At 43.2% G+C, this 7,103-nt stretch overlaps 1 long non-coding RNA gene across 1 annotated transcript; it reads left to right on the forward strand.

Moving 5' to 3' along the window:
• The first annotated feature begins 225 nt into the window (after positions 1–225).
• On the forward strand, positions 226–6,808 carry LOC146347806 (uncharacterized). The gene is made up of 4 exons (XR_014789896.1): positions 226–335; positions 3,473–3,653; positions 3,831–4,013; positions 6,468–6,808. It is a non-coding gene; the product is annotated as an uncharacterized LOC146347806 (long non-coding RNA).
• The last annotated feature ends 295 nt before the right edge of the window (positions 6,809–7,103 follow it).

A 7,103-nucleotide genomic window follows, 5' to 3' on the forward strand; every position in this document is an offset into this window, starting at 1 on the left:
TTAGGGGAACATAATAACAGTTGAGTCTTCTTAATGTGGCTTAATGTCTAAGAGCAAGGACATTGGAAGTGAAAGCACAGCCTGGGTTCCAGTTCTTACATAATCTACAGAAGGGTAAATAGACAGCGGCCACTGTCAATTTAATGGAGATAAAATGTGATGAAACTGGTGTCCATAAGGGAGGAGATTGGCTCCCTTTAAATCTAACCCACAATATGCACTGCTGAGATCTCTAAGTTGTGAGTGAACCTGAATACAGCATTGCAAGACATAATACTGGACTGCGATGGCTTAGGAATCTGTTCCAGCCATTTAATTATTTCAGGGGGTTTACGGTAAGTCAGTCTCTGATGTCAATTGCATCTGTTCAAATCCCTTGATGCAACTGTGATGGAATGGTTGGACAAATATAAACAACTTTTTAAAGTTAGCACTAAAAGTTGACTCTTCTCTTCTCTCCCCTCCCATTTAATATTTTTAAAAACTTCGTGATGCTGTACTGTGGTCAGTGAAGTAATTCCTATGTGCTGCTCTGATCACCATAGGGTAGAGAGTCTTTACTCTCATGCCTATTCTGGTCACATACTTGCTTTGACAGGCTCTGGAAAGCTAGTGAAAAGTATAAGTGAAGGTGTAATCAGTTGCAACAGTCTATTTATTCAGACTCCAATGTATATGGCTGATCCAAAATAAATTTCTCACACACTTGCACGGTGCACACACCCATTCAGAATGCTTTTGACAAATGAAATTAAGACATACTGCTTTTGAATGCACTGTGCACTTACGCTAGTATACCATGCCGGGTGAGGAGGATGGAAGTGGTAGTCTGAAACATCTAGAGGGCACTAGGTTTGGGGGGGGGGGGGCTTCCATAATGGCTAAGGTAGGGATGTACAGATTTTGTTAAATCTGTTCCATCTGTGTTTCATGGATTGTCAGGCGTCTTTTGTTCCATTGACCACTCATTGATGAAACCAGGTTTTTTTGTAGGAGAATTTTGTTCTACTTGTGCTAATTCTCATGTGCTCTAATGCGCTGTTGTGGAGGTGTACAAATCTGCATTAATGAAGGTGCACATGCACTAATCCACATGAACTACTGTGGATTTGTGCTAATGCACATTAGTGAATGTTAATCTGTGCAATTCTCCCCAAAAGTGAAAAAAAAAGAAAAGAAAAATGCCCGACTCCCTCCCCCTAAATCCACATTTTCATGCTTCAGCCTATGGGGGAAAATGTAGTTTTGGTTGGTGTTTTTTTGTTCATATTTTTGTATGACTAAATTTGCATACAATTCCTGGAAAGTAAAAGAACAGTCTGCAAGTCTGCAGAATTTGCTCAGCTTGGAAAAAGCCAGTCTGCTGTGGAATCTGTGGGTCAGATCCATAGAAATCCAAACTCATTTGAATCCATTGCAGAGTTCTCTGACATCCCTAGGATAAGCTACTTAACTGTGAACTAGGAATTCCCCTGTTTAAATCCTGGCTTTATCATGAGCTTGTTAGACTACTGTAGAAAAGTGTGATTGGGGCAGGCCATGTAAATAGGAAGGGATTTATCTCATCAATTCACAGGCAGGGATGCTGGAGAAATTGGAGATGGACTAAAGTGAGCTCAGACTGAAGGCAAAAGGAGAAGGGGACGGCAGAGGATGAGATGGCTAGATAGCATCACTGATGCAATGAATATGGACTTGAGCATGATCTGGGAGAGAGAGCAGGACAGGAAGGCCTGGCGTGCTATGGTCCATGGGGTCACGAAGAGTCGAACACGACTGAACGACTGAACAACAAAAAAGTGAGCTCAGATTTTTAAGAATCCAACCTGCAAAATCCACTGCAGAGCGACCCCCTCAGGCCACATGGAGTCCATGGACTTTTTGACATCCCAAAATGTATGCATATTTATTCATAGGAAAATACACACATTTTTGCTGAAGAGAAGTTGAACGGAATGGGGGACAATAACCTAAATGTTACGTGCTAAGGTAAATTATGTAAATTGTTACAAAACCTCTTATGTATTTATTTGCATATTTTTCTGCATGACGGGGAAAAAAATCACATCCACTTGTGAGCTGATGATGTAATGAAAGCCGCCTGGCAATCCACGAAACACAGACGGGGCGGAGTTTACACAGTCTGTACGCTCCTGCTCACAGGTGAGTACAGAGTGCATGTGACATTGTTACAGAAGCCTGGGCATAAACCCTTGTGTCTCTGCCTGCTCCATTCTCTTCTTTTGTTGTTGTTCAGTCGTTCAGTCGTGTCCGACTCTTCGTGACCCCATGGACCATAGCACGCCAGGCCTTCCTGTCCTGCGCTCTCTCCCGGAGCGTGCTCAAGTTCATATTCATTGCATCGGTGATGCTATCTAGCCATCTCATCCTCTGCCGTCCCCTTCTCCTTTGGCCTTCAGTCTTTCCCAGCATCTCTCTTCTTTGCTTGGATACAATATTCAATCAACCTTTTTTCCTGTCATGGGGGAGAATCACAGTGCCCCCCCCTCCTCTGAGGCTTAGGGAAAGGGACCAACACTTTGTGTCAGGTAGTCCTAGGTGGACCAGGGAACTGAACTGACAGAAGTTGGAATTGATTAACACATTTGGTTGCTTTGTAATGACTGAACATGCTTTCTCTGTGGGATGTTTTTAAAGGATATTTGGAACATGTTGAGTGTGCTGGACAACCTTCCTGCAGATGTCTATTTGGAACTCTACTGTGCTGCTGAATGCAGCCAAGGGTTTCTCCTCTGCATCTGATGCTGAACTTTTGATTTTTTCCTTGCAGTGAGTTCTAATTATTCTGTGCTAATTAAGCAACTGAGTCCTGCTGTGAAAAATTCTCCCTTTGGAACCATGTGAGCAAAGGTGGTTGCATAAATTTTATAACATATGCATAAAAGCGTCCATTTTTTATTTCCTGTACTAATTTCATGTCCTAACATTCAGTAGAAAGAATTAATGTGACTCTTAATGCCGTATATATAACGTCCCACATAATATTCAGCTCTGCTCTCTGTCCTCCCACAAAAAGCCTCTGCAATATATGTGCACTACATGGGGCTGCCCTTAAAGATGACTTAGGAGTTACAGCGTTTGTAAAATACCGCGATTTGCCTCCTGATACACATCAGAAGGCAGGAGCATGTTTGGCCAATTCTCCAAGCATTTTACTGGTTGCTAGTTTGCTTTCAGCTCAGATTGAATGTTCTGGGTGCTTATTTTTAATAGCTCTTTGTGGCGGAGGAGCCTTATAGCCTAATGGCTGTACCTGCCTAAATAAGTCGCTGCAGAAGTTGTAGTCAGCAAATGGAACCCTTCTTCATCTATAGCATGTGTGTGTGTGGTATTGTTACCTTCATGAAATGGGAGATTTAATTTTGTTTCTTTTCTTTTGTGAAGTTGTTTGATTTACTTAAGGATATCTTTTCTCTTTTGTGATTTCCCCACCATGTTTATTTACTTCTAGGGTGGCCATGTATTCTACTTTACAGAGGACAGTCCTCTATTTGAAAGGCTGTCCAACCCAAGTCTGGTATAAAGAAAAAGGGAGAGCAAGGGCCTGGAAGTTGAGCATCAACCATTATCATCTGGACAGCAGACTGAGGAGCAGGTACATAGGTCACCTGATCACCGTCTTCCCCACTATGGTGAGATGTATTTTTATTTAAATTATAGTAATCATTTATACATTTGCCTATATACATATAAATGTGTCTGTTCACATGTTAAGCCATCTCGTGATCTTTTTTGGTGATGCTTTAAATGGCCACCCCATTTATTTGCTGTGATGTTTTTCTATTTTCTTTCATTTTTATTTCTTGAAGAAAAAATGAAAATGCTTCAAAAAAATAAGGGAAAAGAAGAAGAAAACTGAAGTCTGAGACAGGATAAGTTCAAATCTTTCATCATCAATGAATTAATAAGGATTGCAGAGGACCCCCAGTGACAAAGCATCGAGGTAAAAAGAAGTTAGCCACACATGAGTTAAGCACCCATGCAAGGAGTAGGTAAGTGTTAATTAACTAACTAACTAACTAACTAACTAATTAATTAACTCACTTAGGTCATTATTTCCCTTATAAATCATCAACTGAAGGAAAAAAGAAGGACATGGTTAAGGCAGCTAAATCCCAGAGGGTTTGAAAACTACAGTTTAGGAGCTAAATCCCAGGGGAGTGTGGAAGTGTGGATTCCTTTGGAATCCCAAAGGAAGAGCTCCTTTGGTAGCCATTTTCATCTTTGAGAATGCACCAGATGTAGCATCCCTGCAGGGCATTCTGGGCGGAAATGACAGCTGCCATTTTTGTTGCAGATATCATTCTACCCTCCCTTGCCAAACAGCCCCAGAATGCTGCTACATCCAGGGCATTATGGGAAACAAATATGGCAGCTGGCAGCTGCCAAGGGGAACCCTGCTGCAGCTGCGAAAACTAAAATAATAAAAAAGACTTCCACTGCTACCATCACCAATAGTAACTCTCTCTGAATCTTTTGAACATTTTGGCCACCATCCCAGAATTGTTAAAATGACCCCCAGATTTGCCACATGTGAATGGGATTGTGAATAGGGGAGGGGGAAGCATTTTTCCTCAACCCATGGCCTCACAGAATAGGCTAGCAATCCAAATAAGATGGCTGAATGTTCTACAGGGTCAAACTTGGATTAAAACACTTTTAAAATTGCAACTCGAATACTTGAAGAATGAACATTTTTTCTCTGCACAATAACTGCTGTCATTTACTGGCAAGGTCACATCCAGTCAAATATCTGCCCTGTCCCTTGTTCGCGAATTACTAATCATTTTGGCAGATTATTTTGACTCTTCTGCCATTGGAAAATCTGGGGTTAATTAAATGCTCGATCCACTCGTTCACGTCTCTCAATAAGAAGCCTAAAATTGTCACTAGTTGGAAATCTGCCAATATTATCCACTAATCCATACCCCTTTTATTATCAACTGGATACTTGTAAATGCTGAAGGAAGTTCTGTTGCATGCACACATTTTCTCTTGGACTTTCCTAGTGCTTGCCATATGAAGACACTACGAGTGTCCTACCAGCACAACCATCCACTGCCTTTTATTTATTCAGGAGGGTGAAGTTACAAGTAGGGATGGCAGAGAAATCCACCACGGACTCCAATGAGCCTGGAGTCTGTGGCAGAATGGACTACTCCCCACCCACCCCCCAAAATCCTCCCTGGATGGACCCTACCTGCTGCCGGCTGGTCCATCCGGGTCCGTCCGCTGCCGTCCATCCACTGCTCCGGACTGCGGATGCAAATGACGTCTGGTGTAGCTGATGCCATTTGCATCCCTGTGCTTTTTGTGATAGGCTACATAAATATTTACATAGCCTATCACAGCAAAGAGCAGGGACGCAAATGGCATAGCCAATGCCATTTGCATCCCTGCTCTTTTCGTGATAGGGTGGATGGGGGGCTTTTTCAGCCAAGCAGGAGAAAGCCTTCAAAGTTAGGATTTCACTGGCTATTAGTGCCTTTCCCCCCTCCCTGAATAAATTCATCATGCACAGCTTGGCATGGTCATCTTTAAGAGGGTTTTTTCTTTCTTTAAGTAAGGCACGACTGCTTGGGTGGGAAAGGCAGTCTCTGTCATCTCCAAATCAGAAAGAAACCTTGAAGGCAATTTGCTTCCAATTAGGGATGTCAGAGAATTCCACCACAGGCTCCAGTGAGGCCGGATTCTTTAGAATCTGCCCTTCCGGAATCTGTGGTGGAACAGCCTCCCCACTGCCACCCCGCGGAATCCCCCCCGGGAGAGAACTTACTTGGAGGCGGATGCGGCGGCGGCGGCTCTGGTTGGTCTCCCGGCTGCTGCCGGGCTGCTGTGGCTGCAACTGGCAGCTGTCGCAGCTGCCACCATTTGCGTGGCTGCCTTTCTTCGTGATAGGCTATGTAATTACTTATGTAGCCTATCACGGCAAAGAGCAAGGGTGCAAATGGTGGCCGCTATGCCATTTGCACCCCTGCTCTTTGCCATAATAGGCTACGTAAGTATTTAAATACGTAAGTAAATATGTAAGTAATAATATTATATTATATTATAATATAATATAATATAATATAATATAGTATAATATATAATATATAATATATATATTATATATATATAATATAGTAAATAATATAATATTTACGTAGCCTATCACGAAGAAAGGCACCCACGCAAATGGCGTAGCAGCCACCATTTGCGTGGCTGCCTTTTGTCATGATAGGCTACGTAAATACTTATGTAGCCTATCATGGCTTGGCAGCCACGCAAGTGGTGGCTGGCGTAGTGGCTGCTATTTGTGGCTGCAGCAGCCTGGCCGCGGCTGGAATTCCGGCTGCAGCCGGCCCCGGCCAGCGGCTCTGTGGAGTCGCTGCAGAGCGGAGCTGGCTGGGGAGGATTCCGGGGGGAGGATTCTGATGCGATTTCCTTCCCTCCTTGAAAAGAAGCAGGAACAGGCAAACTCAGCTCCCAATGGCAGACCTGAAAACACAGACAGGATTAAATACACTTCTCACATCCCTACGGACGACAGATCGAAAGATGCCTGACAAGCCATGAAGCAAAGATGGAACAGATTTAAGAAAATCCGTACATCCCTGTCTTGGGGCTATTCTGCAAAGCTCACTAAAAGCATCAACTATGGGCTCGGAAAAGGGAAAACTCAGAGCTAGTTTTCACCAGCGTAATAAACCTGAGACATGGCTGTATCACTGGAGGTGAAAACTCATTAAACTGAATGTTCTTCCATTCAAAAATTAAAATAAACTCCATTCATGTAGAAAACTTGAATGTCAGAGAAGTCTAGCCTTTTCTTTGGGATGTTGGAGTCCTGCTGGAGAGAGCTTGGGGGGTGGGGATGGAGCATGTGATCCCCCACTTGTGATCTGAAGTGATATAGTCCAGACACAGGTGTGTCCCTTAATGAGAACCAGGCCTTAGGGTTGAATATTAGGAAAGAAACTGGGAATAAGGATGGACCCATCAGTCTATTTGCGTTGCCCTTATTTTCGCCGTAGTCTACGTAAATCTTTACGTAGACTAGACATGCCAAACTAAGGAACGCAAATGGCGGCGCCCCATGG

This window comes from Heloderma suspectum, chromosome 4 (genome assembly GCF_057233095.1).
Source record: "Heloderma suspectum isolate Gila_16-S chromosome 4, 16-S_ref, whole genome shotgun sequence".
Taxonomy (NCBI): domain Eukaryota; kingdom Metazoa; phylum Chordata; class Lepidosauria; order Squamata; family Helodermatidae; genus Heloderma; species Heloderma suspectum.